Source organism: Anticarsia gemmatalis, chromosome 4 (assembly GCF_050436995.1).
Source record: "Anticarsia gemmatalis isolate Benzon Research Colony breed Stoneville strain chromosome 4, ilAntGemm2 primary, whole genome shotgun sequence".
In the NCBI taxonomy this organism is placed as follows: Eukaryota; Metazoa; Arthropoda; class Insecta; order Lepidoptera; family Erebidae; genus Anticarsia; species Anticarsia gemmatalis.
The window spans coordinates 9,284,785-9,305,811 of record NC_134748.1 but is presented as its reverse complement, the minus strand read 5'-3'; the positions used below and the strand labels follow the sequence as shown (position 1 = coordinate 9,305,811).

General features: G+C 34.0%; 1 protein-coding gene across 1 annotated transcript in view; it reads right to left on the bottom strand.

The window, feature by feature from the left end:
* Positions 1–19,373, bottom strand: part of Ptr (patched domain-containing protein) — a 45,056-nt gene extending 25,683 nt beyond the window's left edge. The window contains exon 1 of the mRNA XM_076113637.1: positions 19,126–19,373. The gene's annotated coding sequence lies outside the window, so the exon portion shown is untranslated. The remainder of the gene's footprint in view (positions 1–19,125) is intronic.
* Positions 19,374–21,027: the final 1,654 nt, after the last annotated feature.

Below are 21,027 nucleotides of genomic sequence, written 5' to 3'. Positions count from 1 at the left end.
CTCCGAATTTTGATACAATCAAAATTTAAAACGAGTAGTGTGCATGCAGCAAGTGAATATTTAGTCACTATGGGACATGAACCAAGATATCGTGTGATGATGGTGAAAAATCCAGAACCTTTTTGCAAGAGCTCCACAGTACTTCACTAGCCCTCGGTTTCTGAGGTATATTTAGCGGTAGTTTATCTATTCAATAGCGTTTAAGCTCCTATAAGAATGACAGTTTGAATAGAAAAACTAGGTACTGCTAAATGTACGTCAGAAACCGAGGGCTAGTGAAGTACTGTCTCACTCAATTCGTATTTACCTCAGTATTCACAGCTCTCTCATTGACTTAGAGAAGCTAAGTGGTCAAGACACTATCGTTTTTGTTACACACGTATTCAATTTGCTTCAAGTTGTTCTCGTGACCTACGCTAAATCTCTCGCCGTGTAATGCGTCTATGACATAATTATAGAATGCCTTTTATTCCATGATGTGGGTAAGCTTACGGCCGCGGTTATGTGTGTCGGTTGCAACAAAACGTTGCGATAACTCTTGTTACACCACATTCGATCCACCAGCCGTTTCCGCTTGTTACCTACTCTCTAGGTTTCCGTTTTTTTTCTTGGAATCCTAGTATGATATTCTCATTGTGAAGAATCACTTCTTTAGATGCTCTCTTGACTAAGCTTCCTGATTGAACGCGGGTTTTTTTGTAGATACATTCGTATCATCTTTCTTAAAGCTGTTTGATTTTGATCAGTAAGTGCCAGTCAGGCATTGAACTGATTCTCAGTTAAATATTAAAAGCTTTCCTTGGTAAAGAGGATATCAATACAAGTACTGGTTTGTAATTTGGCTTCCCATTCAAAAGTCAAATCTTTTTGGAACTGTTTCGGGTTTGGGAAAATCCCGTGTTGATATCATGCTGTGTATTTATGCGTCAATATGCAAACTTGCAACTTGTATGTAATTGAGGCCGAAAGCCTGTATTAAAGCCTCGAAGGCGTTGACCCGGCTTTCTTCGAACACTCCGAGTCATACGTTCAAATGTTTACAATGTCGATTTTTAAGCCTCGTGCTATATTTCACAATGACAACGTTTGCCAAGTCTATCGCTAAAACAATGCGAGGACTACTTTTGTGGTGTTTTGTTGTGACATAAGATACATTTTGTCCCTTACATGAGCAGCGAATTAGCACTGTCATGTGATTTATGCAGCTATTATTTTTGTATTTCCGACAGCAACCCAAATTATATATAGTTTCATAAAAGAATAAAATGCATATTGAAAGTATATCTGACTAAAACAAATGACTGCCAGTAACCTGGTACCGGTTAGGCGAAGTGTTATTGGGTTTCCCTATTGCAAAATTAGTAGGAGTTCACAGTTTGGTAATGTAACAACTAGGTATAAGGCAAATATATTTATTTGTTTCCTATTAGGTAATTGGGACTAACTATTGCTTAAGATTGCAGGTGTATATACCTTGCGATAACAGAAGTGGTGTAATTAAAAGAAAATAAATATCAATACAAATCTAGTCGACCTTTGCAAGTGCTTTTAACCTACTTTTATGATTCATTCACTTATGCTACACCACTAACAATTGTAGAAAATCTAGAATGAGTTAGTTGGAGAGGTAATAAAGTCGAAATACATGAGTAATGTGTGCGTATTGTCCAGGAAGATCGTTAGTGAGGGGTTAATAAGCGGTGTTGCAAGCCGTTCTGCTACGCCGCGGACGACTGCAACACGGTGACGTAACGACACCGACTTGTCGCTAATCGTTCACTTTTGAACATTACTTACAGTGGTAAAGTAGGTTTACTATAATATGTGATGTTGGTATAATATATGTTCTTCATAATATTATATTGTTTGATAAACGTGAATGTTGTAAAAACGTGACTATCAACAGAGCTAGCTTTGAAAACGGGTTTTTTTATTTATACCGAAATTTGATAAATAATTTATTCGTAAGATTCACAAGTTAAATGCATCAGACTTTAGACTTGTAGATCTTTGATACTTCAATCATCTAAAGTTCAAAAGTCTAGAATTTAGTCGCATTTCACTGACATTTTACTGATGTTAGTCTTCCGTCAAGATGCTTTATTGGTACCAACCAAAGCAAGACGAATAAAAGCACTGAATACCTATGTCAATAACAGATATACTGTCAATGTTATCTATACTAATATTATAAAGCTCAAGAGTTTGTTTGTTTGTTTGTTTGTTTGTTTGTTTGAACGCGCTAATCTCAGGAACTACTGGTCCGATTTGAAAAATTCTTTCAGTGTTAGATAGCCCATTTATCGAGGAAGGCTATAGGCTATATATCATCATGCTACGACCAATAGGAGCAGAGTACCAGTAAAAAATGTTACAAAAACGGGGAAAAAATTATCTCTTATGTGACGCAAGCGAAGTTGCGCGGGTCAGCTAGTGAAAAATAAAATGCGTTACAAAAAACTTTGGAACTAATCTAGACTAATTATTTTATATAAGTAGTAAAGATAAATTCAGTATATTTTTCATAGAGGCTAAGCCAGATAACGACAATATCGCTTGAACGTGTTAGTTAAAGCGAAGTCTTGAGGACATTTTCCTGTCCAGACACTTGTATAATTTATCCGTGTTTAACCGTGGACATTTACCGATTAGATCTATGCGATTGCGAAATGTTAAAACTTGTTTTAAATTCGAAGGCCTCATCTAACACATACTTAGCTTAACTTGGGAAGAACAAGTTACATTCAGGTTTAGCCTAAAAACTTACTACTAAAAAGGTTGAGCGGTTTGTAATTGAAATTAATGAGCTACGGCATTTTAAGCTGGTGTTTTTTTGAGCCTAGTTAAATCTTCTTCTACTTTTTAGATCGAATTACTATTTTAATAGATTATTTATTACTCTAATAACTCGTTGGTTTTCGCTATGGCTTGCCATTTGATTTGGTTTGTGTTTCTTCAATAAATTGTATTCTGCAATTTTTGAATTAGGTCTTGTAACGATGTGAAAGCAAATGGGAAAGCTTTAACTTTAAACCTTACGTTTCATAATAATTTTCACAGAATCTTCAACCAGTTATTGAGACATATTTGTTATCAATCCTCGATTGTTAACAGATGTTTGTAAAATAAAAGTAAAATTTTATTAATTGCATACAAATGTAATATGATTTCTGCAATTGCCTTGGAGTTACGTGTGTTACGAACACAACTTAATATAACAATTATAATAAAGAGCCTTCGTAATACTTGCGAATAAAAGCGTTGTGTGAAATAAAAGTGAATGTTTTGTTTACTTATTACAAGTAGAATAGGTACATGTGTCATGCGTGTGAGTCAGAGATACGCACGACAAGTCAAATTGACTTAAAAAAAACCTTTTTATCTGTTTTGTTTTGTTTAAGTTACAATATTTAAAAGACTGACTTTATGCGCGAGATTGTTAAGTACAATAGATTTTAAACATTCTATGTTATGAATAAGTATTAATAAAATAATAAATGTAACCCGTTACTGTCCCACTGCTTGGCAAGGGTCTCCTCCCGTAATGAGGAAGGGGTTAGGCCTTGAGTCCTCTACTCTGGCCAATTACGGGTTGCGTAAATAAGTTGATAATAATAAATATTTTGCGCAATATAGACTCATATTTAACGGTATATTCAGTCTTAATATCAAATCCTATACGAAATTAGCCAGTCTGTTTATCATTTATGATTGATATCGGGATAATTAGTTGCCAATAAATCAATAAAAGCAATTTTACACGTTAGATTGATGCAACTGATTTAAGGATATTCAACATGCAAGGTACAATGTCTAAATGTCTGGCGTTTTGCCTACACCGATTTAGAGTCGTAACGGGACTACACGAGAATCTGTACTATGTTCTAAAGGACAATGACCTCAGAATCAATTAGTATTTTATACTTGAAATAGATACTTGAATTTTCAAAATATTATACAGCTTCATTTAGATTAGTCGCATTACAAACGCGCGATAATCGCACCATTGTAAGCAGATATTGCATGGGCGCTGATGTCTCATCAATGAATACGATAAATAAGCGATAAAATAAATTAATTCGTGCAAATTTCATAAACCTATAATGTTTAAGTGCTAATCTTGTTACAAAATAATAGCAAGACTGTATAGCTTAATTATGTTAAGTAAGTATCATTCGTCAATAGTTACATAATGCCTGTACGTGTTAAAGCTTCTAAGAATACCAAGTTGTTCGAACTCGTTTAAGTTGAATTCAAACAGAATATGTTTCTAAAGTAGGTCGTAAATTTTGGTCAGCGGGTCATCAATCTATGCAATCATGCTTTTAATTTGCAAGTGTGATCGATTTGAAATATGGGTTTTTTTAGGTTCGTGTAAAGGCTTGTCATTATAAGGATTTGATGGTGGTAAATAAGAAGGAGGAAATAGAAGTGGCAAATGTATCTATGCAGCATGCAGCATTAACTTAAATAAAATGACGGATGCCATCAAAAACATTCTCTAAAAAACCCCAAGTCTCGCAGTTCAGTGTCTCTGTCGTAAAAAGTTGTGAGATCTATGTAATACCAAGTCGATTAATCTATTAAGTCTCAGATATGACACTTAAGTTAAAATGTTAAGTACAATGCCGTGCACTGACTGTCACTGTATTCAACATCAAAATATGACGTACACAAGAGCTCAGTTTCCTAACTAGCCCGCCGACAAAAAGTGGCCGACATAAGTCGGCGGGTCGGTGATTTCGGTTTGTATTGCGCTTTCAGGATAAGGTAAGGCGTGATTGTTTGCGACAGCGCCCACGGTCTAAGTTCGTCATGTGTCATTCGTTTACCAGTACAGTAAGGATTTCCCGGCATGCCTTAGAGCGTTTCAGAATACTCTAAGATACTAACTACTATTACTACGCTTAAATATATAATAATGCCATCAAAAACATCCTGTAAAAAACCTCAAGTCTCGCAGCGTAAAAAGTGGTGAGATCTATGTAATACCAAGTCGATTAATCTGTTTAGTCTCTACTGAAAGGACCTTCTGTCTTAAGTTATTACATAAGTTATTATCATGCCAATATTAAAAATATTTCACGTTTAAAACAAATAAATCGACCTGGCCATCGCATGATTTGATTATTAGTATGTACCACACTGCACAGCACGACGGGCCAGCAACCGAATTCCTCACTAGGGTCCTTCCGAATATAATGATTGAGATGAGTTTCTTAAAGAAATTAATGCTCCTGAAATTTAATGGCGAATTTGTGTTTTCATGCGATGACCAAGTCGATTTATTTGTTTTAAACGTGAAATATTTTTAATATTGGCATGATAATAACTTATGTAATAACTTAAGACAGAAGGTCCTTTCAGTAGAGACTAAACAGATTAATCGACTTGGTATTACATAGATCTCACCACTTTTTACGCTGCGAGACTTGAGGTTTTTTACAGGATGTTTTTGATGGCATCTCACTTCTTTTTGTAAAGCGAACATAAGTCCAATTTGTATGGAAAGACGGTTATTTTTTTCATAATTCAAGATATTTTCCTATTGAAATGTTGTTCAGTTTCATAGGCTAAACACCCTTAAGTTATGCCTCATACAGTAGGTACCTATGTACACCTATTATTTTCTATTATACTACAGTAATAATTAATTCATTAACTGCAAATGTAACCTTGTAATCCTATATAAATGTATAAGATTACAAAGTTATTCTTGCAGTTAATGTATTTAGAAAACTGGACTGAAATTAGAAAATATTGAAATTTTCCCATGATTAAGATACTAAATTCTATTTGTATTCTAAATTTGAAGCTTCTAAGTCTGCTAGAAATGCCTTAGACTTTTGATGATCGGTGAGTCAGTGAGTCAGTGAATCAGTGAGTGACAAAATTCAAAACTTTAACAAGTTGTCATTCTTAAAGTACTGGTTCAAATTGACTGAAATTTTCAATATACCGTGTTCATACAATGACTGATAAGTCGCTAAAAATTCAGGCTTCTTGTTTTATCCACAACGAAATTATAGGGGGTCGAAAATGGCCTGAATTGCTTCGAGAAAAGATGGTACGGCCGTGCCGCTTTTTTTTGCTCGACTTGCGGGGGCACTGCCGTGCCCCCAGATGTACCAATACCCGAAGTCGCGTACGACTTGTTCCGGTTATATTTAATAAAGTCCGCCACTTATTATTATTACCGGTCATTAACATCACAAAGCACGATCGACGGAAAATAAATGATATTTTACGTTCAATAAATTTTAGAGTTCCCAAATATTTTTCACAATATACATCAGTAGGTACAAGATGACGAAGCTTTAGCACATCATGCTAATAGTTGACCCAGTTGCGTTAGTAAAGAGGAAAAATATCGCCAACAGAGTAGCGAAAAACTTGAATGGAAAATTGTAATTATGAATAGCGCAATTCTCTGCAGACGAGTATTAAGAGTTTGACATTTAAAATGTCCTGCAATAATAGTTCGTACGATGACCGCTAGAGGCGCTGATCAGATTATCATACAAAATGCGCTACAGAAAAATGGTGCATTGAATTTTTAAAGTTTCTGAAATTCGATTGTAGCACATAAATTATTTATCTGTACATGGGGTACGTATATCGTATTATTTTGTACGAAACCCAAACATATTATGATCGATACCGAACACATAATTTAGAGGTACAACGTGCAAAATTTGATAACAGGTTTGTAACACTTCGGCAGACGTTTCGTCGTATTCTTTAGCACCGAGATGGCCTTAGAATTAACACATTTTTAATAAATTAGCAATAACCATTCCCGCTATTCAAATTTGTATTTTATTTCTATGAATAGGCTTTTACTTACAACCAATTAATAGTAGATATAAACGGGTTTTTGGATAAGGGCTCACGTTTTGTTGCTCCTGATGTTTGACACGATAGGATACTACTGTATGGTAATGAAGCTTCTCATTTAAATAATGTACTATATAACAGTATAGACATAAATAATCGTCTTATGAAGAGTACGGGTTGTCCACGTGCGCAGTTTACAGGTGGAATAAAAGTATTATCGCTACAAGGTCTGGTTTTCGGTTTCTCCTTTATGTTTCAAAGTTTACGACACTTGTCAGGATTAAGAGAAATCAGACACAAAGAAAGCTTCTCGATAAAAAAGGTTTCAAAATGTTGAGGTAATTTTTTCAAGTTGCCATCACCTTTTCTTTTTTGTGTATGCGTTTGTTACGTAGGCGTTTGTTTAAATTAAATTCATTTTAAAATTGGAACAAAAATGATAAAAAACAAGAATTACCACCAAAACAAAGCAATCATTTTATAAAAAAAATAAAGGGTTCTTGTTTGTGTGTTTTTGTAGTACTGCAATTTTATCTTTATTATTTCAACGTATTGTTTTGAAATCGGAAACGCTGCGTATTTAATCATGTCGTAAAGGCCCACAAAATTATTTATAACCAAATAAATTCAACAACCAAATTTATTATGCTAACAAATTTAGGAAATAGTAAACCTATAAAGTAGTTTGTAGTTTAGAAAGTGAGTGATATTTTGCATGTACCAAAAATTAAGTTTTCCCTCCGAAACCTTTTTTCTGGATTTACAACACATTGATTTTACAACCAAAGTGGCATTTGACTGTCGAGAATCAACTACCGAGTAGTTATCGTGAAAAATTGATCACCGCCTCTAGCAGATTAATGATTACGAGGTTGGAAAATTTCTACTGAAAGTCTGCATCATTACATTCAACTTAAAATACTGAATATTGTTCATCAATATCACGTTTTTACGTAGCATATAGAATTGTTGTATTTAATATCTAAATGACATCTATCATTGTTTGCATCTCTCGCTCGCATGTTAATCGGAAAAGCGATCACTGGCCAACCAACTGACCGTAAAATTGCCATATGTTATATATACTGCTATTATATTTATGTGCTGCCCCCAAAATGGCACGGAAGTTTATGAAAAGTATCATACTGGTCTGTAATTCAATAATATATTCTATTCAGACAAAACGGCAGTTGTTTAGGACTTTGTATAGCAAATAATTTTCTAGTGACATAGATCAACTATTATAATCAACCATACTATATAGTGACTCTATGTAAAATATTGGTATCCAGTTGCATCCGGCGAGACTGGAAGCCCACTCCAATATAATTGAGAGAAAGGCTAGGCTGATGATGATGGTAGATCAACTATAAATTTCTGATTTGGGATTCGTACCTATGTAGTCATCGCCAGAGGAATTACAAAATTTTTTAAATATTGACTAATTATAAAGTACAAATAACAACCATCCATAAAATTATCAACGAGTTGGTTTAATTGAAGTAATTGTTTTAATGCCAATTTAGTTGTGGTATTTTATAGCAAACATTATAAAACTGACGAATGTATGTGACTGATGTTATTTACGATATTTATTGGCCAAATGAATTTAGAACCAACAAAACATATACGAGTATATCATATTTTATTTGCTGCGTAACGTTTACAAACATTACAAAAATAAGAAATGTAAATGACAAACTACGTAAGACGGCATTTCACATATCATTGACAGTAATTGATGGTTTCATGTTGCAATTACAAGGTACCACCGTGAAAGTGAAAATTACTTCACATATAACTATTAATTTACGTGTTAAGTAAAATGTCCGACGAAAATGTCACGGGTACATCGTGTACGCATCGAGTGAACTCACAATGAACTTTTACGAATCTTTTATCTTAATACCTGACGTCAAAACCGAAAGGCGTTCTCCTTCAAAGTACACGAACCTTTTGATAGTACTTTTTATATGAAAAGTTATAGTAAAATAATTACTTCCTATCATTTACGCTTCCGTATAAATAAAAGACCATTGAATATCCCCATACGATACTAAACTCCATAGTACTTATGAGTATCGCGTCTCGTTCGCCTTCACGTAAAGTATCAATAATTAAAGCTTCGTTTACACTGGCTTGTTTCGGCAAATGAATGCGGATGAAAGAAAAATGACGAACATGTATCATTTTGAATTGTCGAAATGTTTACTGCCGGCTTTCGACGACAGATCATTATGATCTGTCCTTGGTTCGACAGTTGTTAGAGTAGTACGAAACAGAATAATTTAATGTAATTTAAATGTTTATTATCTTTTACATGCAGTGTACTTACTGCGCGAGTAATTACACACACTTTATGATGCCTTTCAGACCAAAATAGATATGAAAGATATATGAAATAACGCTAAAGATTTCTAAAGGGTGTACTTGTGTATACAGGCTCATGGGTTTCACGAAGATTCTTTACGGTCTCAGGACAAACGCCATAACCACATGTTTTATGTTAATTTGTTGTTGACACCTGCGTTAATGCATTATAATTTATAAATATGTATATTATTTGTTTTATTACATTAAGTAGTGTGTCGAGGACGACCCATCTAACAATGACCACGAGTGATTTTTAATTGATATAAGATATGTTTTTTGTCTTAATTGATGTCATAAATTAAAGTTCATAACCTTATAGGTTGTCCGTGAACCCTTCCTCATGAATAGTTGTAAACAATCGTATATGTGGCTATTAGCTAGTCTCTTTTATGACAAGTTGAAGGGATTTATTATATAATAGAATTCGCAATCAAGATTTATGATGGTCGAAACGTGAGTTTGGTTGGCAGCTGGCAACTAAAACTTTGTATATTTTTGGATCATTATATCATTTTGTATTGATACACTTGATCTTCTACAACCTTTAATTTTTTACTTATATAACGGGTTTTATAACTTTGTTAGAATTTAAAGTTACCTATAAGGAGCTTGGAACTGCGTATTTGAAGCTATTCCGTATTTATTTAACGCGTGTGGCATATTATATGATTAAAAATATTCTTCATCTCATTCAATAGTTACACTATGATTATGATTGTCGATTGACGAGCCTGTGATCAATGAACTTAATTGAGCGCCCCTTGAGTGAACAGTAAGTTTCATACCTATATAATAAAGACTTTTTTTTTTTTTTTTACTTGTAAAGACCTAGGTGATGACCTTATGTATAAATCATACGGTGTTTCAACGAGCTCGTGGTACAGTCAGCTCCAAAAGTAGCTGATCATACTCAATCTTTTGAAACCCTATATACTGAAGTGTGCACATTATTCGATGCAAAAAACATTTGCCACAGAAATGTTTAATTCTAACTCATTCTACCTGATTTTGTTCAGTTATTTATTAAAGTTACTTAACACAGAGGTTTTGAAAATATGATGTTGTTCAGCTACTTTTGGAGCTGACTGTCTATTGGGACCAGTTTTTCTATGTTACTGTCTGTTATGTCTGACGCACCTTTCAGTATTTTATCTCCTTGCCTAATTTCACATGAATCAGTTCAGCCATTTAGAAAGAGTTAAAGAAGACAGATAGTTACTTTCGCTTTTATTACATTAAATATGTTTCAAACATCGTTGACAAGTTTTAATTATGTCATAATTGCTCCCACAAACCATCTCAGTATCAAATGAAAGCAAAACTACCGTTTAAAATTACCCAAAATAATAATAAACTTGAACAATCGTGAATATTCTAAAAAAAGACTTTCGTTGCACAATAACGCAACGTTTAAAATAAAAAAAGCACACAATGCAGTCTGGGATGCGAACACCGTTCGGATTTAAGATCTATTAAACAATAGTGTTATATAATTCGATATTATCTAACTATTGTAACTTGTATGAATAAAGTACACGACTATTTGACAAGACTGAGAAATAAACTGAGCTCTACCATACTAATATTCTTAATTCTATCGGCTATCGACAATCGGCTAACCATCAACGAGTTGTGTTTGAAAAACTGATCAGCGCCCCTTGCGGATGCCGCAGGAACTAATAGTTTTAGCCATACGAATCGAACTGAAGCGCAATTCGGTACAGTCGATACTTTCGAGTATCGAGAGTTTGACATTTAAAATGTACTGCAAATATAATTTCTACAACGGCCACTAGAGGCGCTGAATTGATTGTCATACATTTTTTTCGGTAGGTAGCCGGTTGTCGGTAGTCGATAGTGGTAGAGAAATGTGGTACTGTAGATATTTCATACCATCGACTGTAGAATATCGCGTTAAGCGTTTCGGGCAAAAGAAATTGAATGGTTTTGATTACATTATTCGTCAAGAAAAACTGTCGGACATGTTATGAGTATAAACACTAGGTTTTTCTACCATCTGTTTTTATCCTTGTAGATATATGACTGTCTTACTTAATTCTATGGTAGACGTTATACAATTATTTAATTATCATTGCACAGTAATAAATTGTACCTTTAATTATAACTATTTACGATCCTGTATTAATTATATTACTAAGGTTAACATTATGATTTCGCAACTTGCGTTTCATATTAACTATTTGTACATTTAATAATTTGAGCTTATATGTCATCGATTTGAGCATTTCCGAAACCCAAGAATGAATTAACCCTAAAATCATTCAAGGTACTTCAAGGTAGATAATCGTTTGGAGTCCCGCAGTGGTTTACCTGATTGATTTAGGACCGCAATAATTATACTGACAATTTCAAAACTTTTTATTTTATTTTGCATACCTGCACCGAAAACAATATTAAGTAAACAAGTGATGCGCTCGTTCACAAGGGTCCTAATTTCAGTGACTCAGAATGTTTGTACGAAAGAAGGCGATATCTCTAGAATTCACAACTTTAGCCTTGATCCGCCGACAGTTAGTTTTCGAAACGAATCCATCAGGTGTGCGTGTTATTTCAAGTACCGATAACAATTTATGTAAGACGACGTGTTGAGCCTGCTAATGTTGTATTGTTATATTAATTGTATAGGACATTTGACCGCCATATTAGTCGCATCACTTACGTACGTATAGATCGTGTTCGTCTCACGTGTGATCGTTTCCTAAGTAAAATTTCAGCCAGTATCCTGGTTCATATTGCTTAAGTATTATGAAATATGAGTATATAAACAGCGGTACGTAATAGCTGTTAATCGCAGGTAAGATGTATCGCTTCCTCTAGTTTATGCTTGAATGGATCGCCTGGGGAACGAGTTGTTCGTTTGAAGACGAACAATAACATCGTTTGATTTTAGTGGTCAGAATGTTTACTACTAACGCAACAGTGTGCAGATTTATACACGTAACTGTCACGTTTCTTGATACTAATTTTAAAACAGATTTCATATTTATAAGAAACAATGGGAATAAAAGTACAAATGTTTTGGAGAAGTAGGTACTCTGTCTTAGTCGTCCAGTGAGTTAACAGGGTATATGTATATATATTGTATATCTCTGAAAAAGTGTCAAGTCGACAAATGAATCAGCGTGATTCTTTCGTACTAGATGGATATCAGTGCCTAGAGTTTTTGGCCACTTCTTTTCATTAGCTCTTTCGTAGGACAGGTGGTAAATTCAACTACTCTAATTCACAAAATATTTAATGGCAAGCAGTACGAAAGTTGTTTAATAAAATAATTTAAGAAAGAAAGAAAGAAACATTTTTTTTGTAATTACCGAAGATTCATTAGCCAATTTTAAATTAGAACGACTTACAGCGAAGCAATAAACCTATGTCGAATCTTTCACTAATTTAGCAATTACATTTCTCACAATTAAGGAAATGTGGTGTATTAGTATAATCGATTACACTAATAGTTGGCGAACTAATTAGAAACTTTGGCGTTGTACATTCCGCTTCCTACACGTGAAGCACGTGTTCGGAACTGGACAGCAAACATGTGTAGCGGCTATATAAAAATATTTTACGGTCTGTTTCACGACCTTCAGAGAAATATTGGTTAGATTAACATAAGGTATTTTGTCAGATTCTTACGAAAATATCTATAGTACACCGTATGACGTAGTCTATTTAACATTTATCCAAAACTGTATTCATCTATGATTGCGGTAGGAAAAGATCCCATGTATGAAACAGCCAACGTTTCGGTCTAGTCCTAGCGGATGCTTGTCTGTTCTTTTAAATGTTTGAAAAAGGCTAATTATTATTCGTCCCTATTGATCTTTCGAGAAGCAAGAAACGCGCAGGCGAACGTCTCTATCAGCATTTGAAGATCGTTTTAATAGACAGATATCGACTTCGAAGTACGCTTCTTAAAAGTTGATACCTGTCTAATAATACGGGCCTATAAGTAGTTAAAAGTTTGTAAACGTGCCGTTATCGTCAGTTGTTTTGTAAGACGCCCTCTAGACGGTCTATTTAGATCGCGATCTGTAACCGAATCTACAATAGTGATCTTAATTCGGTATGAAAGAAATTTGTCAACACTCAGTTACACTGTCATTGAGAACTATCTCGGTGATTGTGGGCACTAGTCGCGGTCAACGAGCATGCTGCCTTCTAGCAAGGGTCTTACTATTTTTTCGTATAGTTGTGATTTTGAGTGTAATTCAATTCAATTAAAACCTAATAGATTTTTGTGATTACACCAGATTAAATATATATACCTGTGCCTAAGATTTCGACATTACAAATTATTTGATAAGACCTTTTTTTACTTTAGTTAAGGGTGCTGAAAAAAATTCTTTTGTATTCTGTGTTTGAAAAGTCCCTTTGAATCGGGTTGTTATTCAGTAGATTTAGTTACCGTATCCTTAACAAAGCACTGAAATGAATAGTCAGGGTGTATTTGAATTATTTGCACACAGTGCGTCAGTTGCATTTTGACCTTCTCAACTATTGCGCTACTTACATCATCAGGAAAAAAACCTTAGTAGAGTTTTAGGACTTTTGTAATAAAATAACACACCCGATTATATTATCGTAAAAATATTATATGTTCCTTTAAAATGCTTATTGAATATTTACTTGCGTTTATCGCAATGTTTTATTTCACAATATTTTCGCCACGCTTCTCTGACTTGGTTAGCAGGAAAAATATTTTAGATAGTGTATTTCATTCATCATGTTTTTTCCGCGCATCTTTTATTCGCCTTATAAGGAATTGTATGTGGATATAATATCTAATACTTATTTATGGTTTACCGCATATTATATTGCACAATCATAAGTCATAAATACACAATAGGCATGTGTCATTCGGTTAAAGATTCAAAAGAATAAGAATATTTTTTTTAACTGCTGGGAAATCCTAAGAACATATTTCAATGGTCTCACAGAAAATCATGAAAGTCGTAGTTACAAATTAAAGACAACAACGAACTTAAAATCATCGATCTCGTTTTTAATGACTTTACAAGTGCTTTTTCAAATCTAAATATCTTTATTCGATAATTTAACATACATTGTACTAATTAAATGCTATTACATTCTTAATAATTTAGAACGTTATACAAATCTAAAAGAGTAGAAGAAAAGTAGTATCCGTAGAGAATCTAAGTTTTTTTTTACGGAGAACGGACTTAAAGTGAAACTTCTCTATTTCTATCTAAACGCTAGCGATAAAATGAATAATGTAAAGTCAAATGGTCCTCGCAGGTAGTCACCACGTGCTCACCCTTAAAGGTTCTACAAAAAATCTTTTTGTTTGGCAGGTACTTCGACTTAAATGTTCCTTTTTCTACACAAAGATAGGTATTCCCTCGGAGAGGATCCTTTCTTTGATTTACAGCTGTTTTTGTGGAACACTGATACGTTTGAATATAATCTCAGAGGCGCCTTATTGTTGTCTACAAAAGGTTTTAGCGTACAGGTGGCTATTGTGTTATCGATGCAAGTGTTTTTTTCGTATTTAAAACTGACCAATAGGTTCAACGGATATCGACAAAGGTGCACAGACACTACATAATAGACGATAACAATAACAAAGCAATCGATATAATAATAATTGTATCGACGTAAAAGTTCCTATTTACGTTAAAAAGCTATTATTCCAAAGCTAGTCTAGACACAACAGTACTAGTTATATGCATTAGTTTATAATCATGTCTGTAACTAAAACATAAACTTCGGTTAATAGACATTATGTTTTATAAAAAAATATTAAAACACTTATTGAACTTTGCAGTAATGTATTGGTTTTGAAAGGTAAGTGTTATTGTTTACGAAAGTATGTATAGTCAGCTCCATAAATACACTGACCACTTGTACATGACATTGTAGACACAATATAACGAATCAAATTGAACGACCGTAGATCGAGACTGTCACCCGCTTGTAGAGCGACCATGCTTTACGAACGTACACGGGACATGAGACAGACAATATTGTAGATACAGTAGCGCGATTCTGTACAATCGGTACTTTTGAGTATCGAGAGTTTGACATTTAAAATGTACTGCAAAAATAGTTACTACTACGCCCGCTAGAGGCGCTTAACCGATTGTTATACAAAATTTCTCGACAGCTAGCCTCAGTAGCTCGATTCTCTACTACTATCGACTACCGACAACCGGCTAGTCATCGAGAAATTTTGTATGAAAATCCGATCAGCGCTTTGACGGCCGTCGTAGGAACTATTTTGGCAGTAATTTTGAAATATCAAACTCTCGATTCCCCTCAATACCGACTCCGCGAATCTGACTACTGAAGGCAGTGAGTAGGTTAAGGAAATTAATAACAGCTAGTTATTTCAATGCATTAGAAAACTCAATTCTGAACACATCCGGAGACGTGTAATAAATAATCTTACAGAACATCTTTTGGCTATATATTCTTACTAAAGAAACTATATACTCATAAGAGGCCATTTGTATGGATTGAATATGATGATCGATGTATTACTTACTCGTGTCTTAAAAGGTATTACATACAATACAAGTTACATACATAGCTTTTTATAACCGCTTTTATATTACAGCCTATTACACGAACACGCAAGAAATAAAAACTCTTATCGCATTAGAAATGTTTTAATTACACTGTGCGTCTAATTTTACACAACTGTACATAATTATATGAAACTTTATTGCAAACGGACATGCACAAAAAGAATTTTATTGTCAACGCATTGAAATTGTAAATAATCTACAATCACATTTTATACCCAAACCCTTCTCTTCTGGGAATAAATTAATATAAACCACAACACTTTTGAATATTTCCTCGACAATAACACAGTCTGTAATAAATAAACCAAAAAAAATACATAGGTATATAACAATTTAAGGTATACTAGGAAACTCAAAGGCCTTCGTTTAGCGCTAATTTTGTAATGTAGCTTTTGATATTTATTAAGTATTCATAAATACATTTAATTACGTATATCATAAATAAGTTAATTAAAAGTGAGAAATAAAATCATAAATACATAATTAATTATATTTCAAAATGGCTTTTCTATTTTGTCCCGTGAGTCTCGTAAAGTTGGTGTCTGTACCTTTACTGGAAAGTGCCACACTTAACATACGGACACATTGGACCGAGTTACTTTTGTTTACCAACTGTTTCATAGTTTTACGACTATTCTTCACGACCTTGTAGAAGATTTTACACATATTAAACGTGCTTATGTATTCCTGAAACACGTTTAGTAAATGTATGTTGCTGTACAACGTAAATCACGTGGGATTTTATGAAATTGCATTTTTTTACACAACTTTGACCCTCGGAAACTTATATCCGCAGAATTTTTGTACGTTTACTACATTTACTCAACGTTTTTCCTAGTACAATTTTAAATTTCGCATAAAATTTCTTATAAATTTCATTCTACCCTAAGACTTTCAAGTTTGCGTATTTGTACGAATATTGATGGTGCTAGTCTGAATTTCTTAATATAATGACAATCTGACAGCTAATATAATCTAGGAAATTAACTCATACCAATATTTAAAACAGCTGTGATGTTTAAAAGTTTCTTCGGAAAACATACACTATTAGTACTAATTAGCTCTTAATACACGCCTATCAGAACAACAGAATTTCTCTAAAAACGTAAGAACAACATGTAGTGAATAGATGTTTTTACATATAGTTCACACGGCCATAATGTATAGAGTCACCTACTTTCCCTATGATCTAATGATGGGATCATATCTCGATTCATGGTATCGTATCAATTTCTTACCTGTGTAGTGATTACGTATGATTTGTATGAAAGGTGTCTTACTACTCGAAGGTATCTGTGTAAAATATACGTGTACATAATATGTTGGTAAGCATAGTTGATTGAATATGGCAATCATAAAAGACGTATTTTGCCAGAGTATTGCATTATTATTGATGAAAATAAAAATACAAAGGTATAAACATTTGCCTGTAGCTATTCATGATTTCCATGTTTTTCAAAACGGTTTCTCATATAGATCTATCAATACTATAGATATCCTATAAAAATAAATGTGTATGTATTTTTTTTACCCATGGGGCAAGGTTGTTGCCATTGGTGGGTTACTAAACTTTAAGAATTTCGTAACAGAAAAACCTATTACCACTTCGTATTTAACACTCGCTGATTTCTTTATTTTCGTTTAAATGATTGTCAACTTAATGAATACTTTATTGTACTTAAGCTTTTTTTAATAACGGTACCAGTTAATTAAGTAATGCCAAAAAATGAGTCGAGAGCTCAGTTGTCCTTTATAATGATCGTGTTTTAACGGTGCACCATTTTGTTTTATTTATTTATTTATAAAAACCAGCGGACCGTAGCAAATGTCATTACAAACGTTAGTTGTGTTGTAGAAAGCTAGGATGTCTAAATTTCTATGTTATTGATGCTTATTATACGGTTGGTGTGCATTCGAAAACGAATAATGTTCTTAGGCATTGTATATATAATAATACTTTTTTTTACTAAGCGTTTTCACCTAGACACACGTCACACGATGTGTAGTTTCAAATATTTTCTCGTACATTACTGAGTTTAGTGATTCATGTCATTACGTTAGTAACTGAATTATTAATTAAACAATTACATATTGTAAGTTGGTAGTGGTTTCGAAGTGATGTCATACAGAAAATAATATATCACTGCGGTACGTTTTTTAAAACTTAATAAGTTTTCTTTGCGAATTATTAGCGACAAATACAAGTGGTTCTATACACGCCAGTGCAATGCTGATCTTTATTACTTCTTTCCTAAGCAGCGATTTTGGTGCAATATACTAAAAGACTTATTGTATCTGTCACGAGTAGGATATTTTAATACTGTCTATCTCTGTAGCATATTATCATTATAAGGATATTATTTCAGTAAATTATATTTAGGCACCATGAGTAAAATTCTTGAATTTTCTCTGCGCGATTAACTTTAAGTTATGAATTTTTCTATTATCATGGAACTGTCTTCGCATGATATATTTTTGTACAGATTCTCATCGCAATAAATGACAATTTTAGGCCAATGAAGTTGTTGGACGGTGGGGAAATAAGCCTTAAATAATTTTATCTTTTACTCTTAAATCAATAGGTAATAGGCATCCTATACGTTACAATAAAAAAAAGTATAGAAATAAAAGACTAAAAATAACCAACATCGCTATTTGCCACTTCATAATAACTGACCGAATTATCGTTTCGAAAACTGCATACGAAAATACCACGCGAATGCGCTTTATAGTGAGCAACACATGCTTACTAAACGTATGAAAAAACAGAATCAAGTTTCACGTAAACTATTTATTAAATTGACCGTAGTAAGGTGGTATACTTTGTTGTGCAATTCACACAACTTATTAAATACACATTTGTTCTTATAAAAGTTTAAGTGAACATTTGTGAAAATAGGACATATCTCATTCGCAAAAGTATAATGGTGATTGCTGATATTTAATAAAATACACTAAATATAATAGTGATTGCTATTGCCATAATTATTTGATAAGAAATCAAATAACACAATTTCAGTCCGATTTCGGCTTCCAAGTTTATTACAACTCCACGCTTAAATTAATACAAGGTTTCGGCAAAGGAAACATTAATTTACTTACAATTATTTGCTAAACACTGTAATCGTGTTACGAAACATCGCATCGAAGCGAGCGATTCTTTTTGATATCAAATGTGCGCAAAACCACCCGCGAGAAAGTCTGTCTACAACCGGACATTCCGTCGACGTATGTTGTAAATAGGTAGCCGCAAAACGAAACTGCACTTTGCAATAACTCGCCTCGACACCGTTGTTGCCGCAACACACGAACGGTCAAACAACAAAAATAACTAAACACCGAAATTTACCTTGAATTTTTAGGGGGTTGCTCCGTCACGCAAAAAAATCCTTCACTTAAATTTGTTCCAAAACACTCGTATCGATTTCACCGTATAATGCACTGAACAGTTTTGATTGATTCACCTCACTTGATTCGAATACATGTTTAAAAGTTTAAAAAATCAGCTATGATTCGTTTGAAAGTAGCGTTGGTTGCGCGGGCGCGCCTTGCGTGAGTCGCGGTAGAGCGCGAAGTGGTGGTACGGCGAGCACCCCACTACGCTGTCGACTGTGCTGTTGAAACAGTCTCAGATAAGGACCACCTCCACTTACCGCTTCCCGCTGCGAGGGCCCTAATCCTTTATGTCACGGGAGTCTATGAACTTTGTCACACTGTTTTTTGTAGCATCATTGCTAGTGGAATTCTACGTATTCCTCCGAAATGCTCTGAGCCGTTACCTGGCCCATTATATCGATGATTTACAAAAGCATCCCTGATTGTAGTTATCTAAATTTTACTTTATGTCAATACCTTGCGTTCCCAAATCTGTTCTGGAGACATTTTCATTTTACGACTCTTATATTATTATACGTAGAGCTATTGGGCTGTATCTACGAGTAGAAGCTTTTTTTGAATAAAGATATGCTTGAAAACCCGGAACGTGATCAAGTGCTCGCCTAATGGAAACTGGATACTTAGCTTTTGTTGTACGTTTCCTCTAGTGTTGTCATACGGGTGGCTTTCAAGTACCAGCCCTCGTTTAATGAGATTATTATGCTATTTTAATGAGGGCTTTTACATTATATATCACCGAATTAAAATAACGTTAACATTAAAATTTGTTAAGTAGAGGAATCATACACATTAAGAATGTATATTGCCTAATAAATTCCAAGGAAATCTGCATAATTGTGTTGTACGCTTAAATATGAGAATTAAAAAATTGATTGGCAACCGAACTAGTTCTCTGAATAAACGAGCGGTTAATGTCGTAGAGTTTTTATTCAAAATAATGTTGCATCATCGATTACGTCCGCGTCTCGGTCACTAACAATTTGACCCATATTGATCTAAATATCCACTGATCCACGGTGCACAAACGTAACACACAACAGGGCAAACTTGTATTTACTCGAATTATCGCTGCCTTCATTTCATCATACGAAGACTTCTAAGAACGTACACAATTCTAGGACAAATACGGGTAAAAAGTGTAGCAATCTGTGTCAGCCGAATTTAAAATAACTTTATCTGATTTGTACAGACAAACAAGATTTTTGAGGAGAATGATTTAATGATGTGCAGAATATTCTTATACTTATATTTAATACGTAGGATTATTGAACTAGGTACTACTTTTACAGAATAAAATTCTACCGTAAGAGTCTAAGTTAAATTTGTCAATTACTCTAAATAAATGATCACATGATTACTCCAACCACGTGTCTAAACTGAAGAAGAGATTCTTAAATTATTTTACGCAAACGTACTTAGGTGCATAAGGCCGAAATTGATTTAACAGCTCATACATTTCAAGGCTGCAGTGGTACAGATGCACCTAAGTAACGCTTCCTTTCTGACATCAAACGTCTGTCAAATGCACTAAGTAACAGTTATTGTCAATTAAGATTGACCTTACCACTTGTAGGAATTGTTTGAGACAAGCATCAACTGCCTTGCCCGAGAGAGTTATGCGCTAATGTAGGCATAGTAATCTTTGAATTGTATCTAGCATTTGGTGCGCAGGGTCGTCACACCCACAGCTTGTTAAGATGGGAGTCCAACATCCCGTGAAATTAATTTCAGTTCTATATTTAGGCACAAAGCATTGTAACGTTTTAACAGATGTTATCATCGTACAACTAGGTTCTACAAATACATTTTACAGTTATCACCATTTTTGTAAACTTCGGCTTTTAAGGTTCCTGTG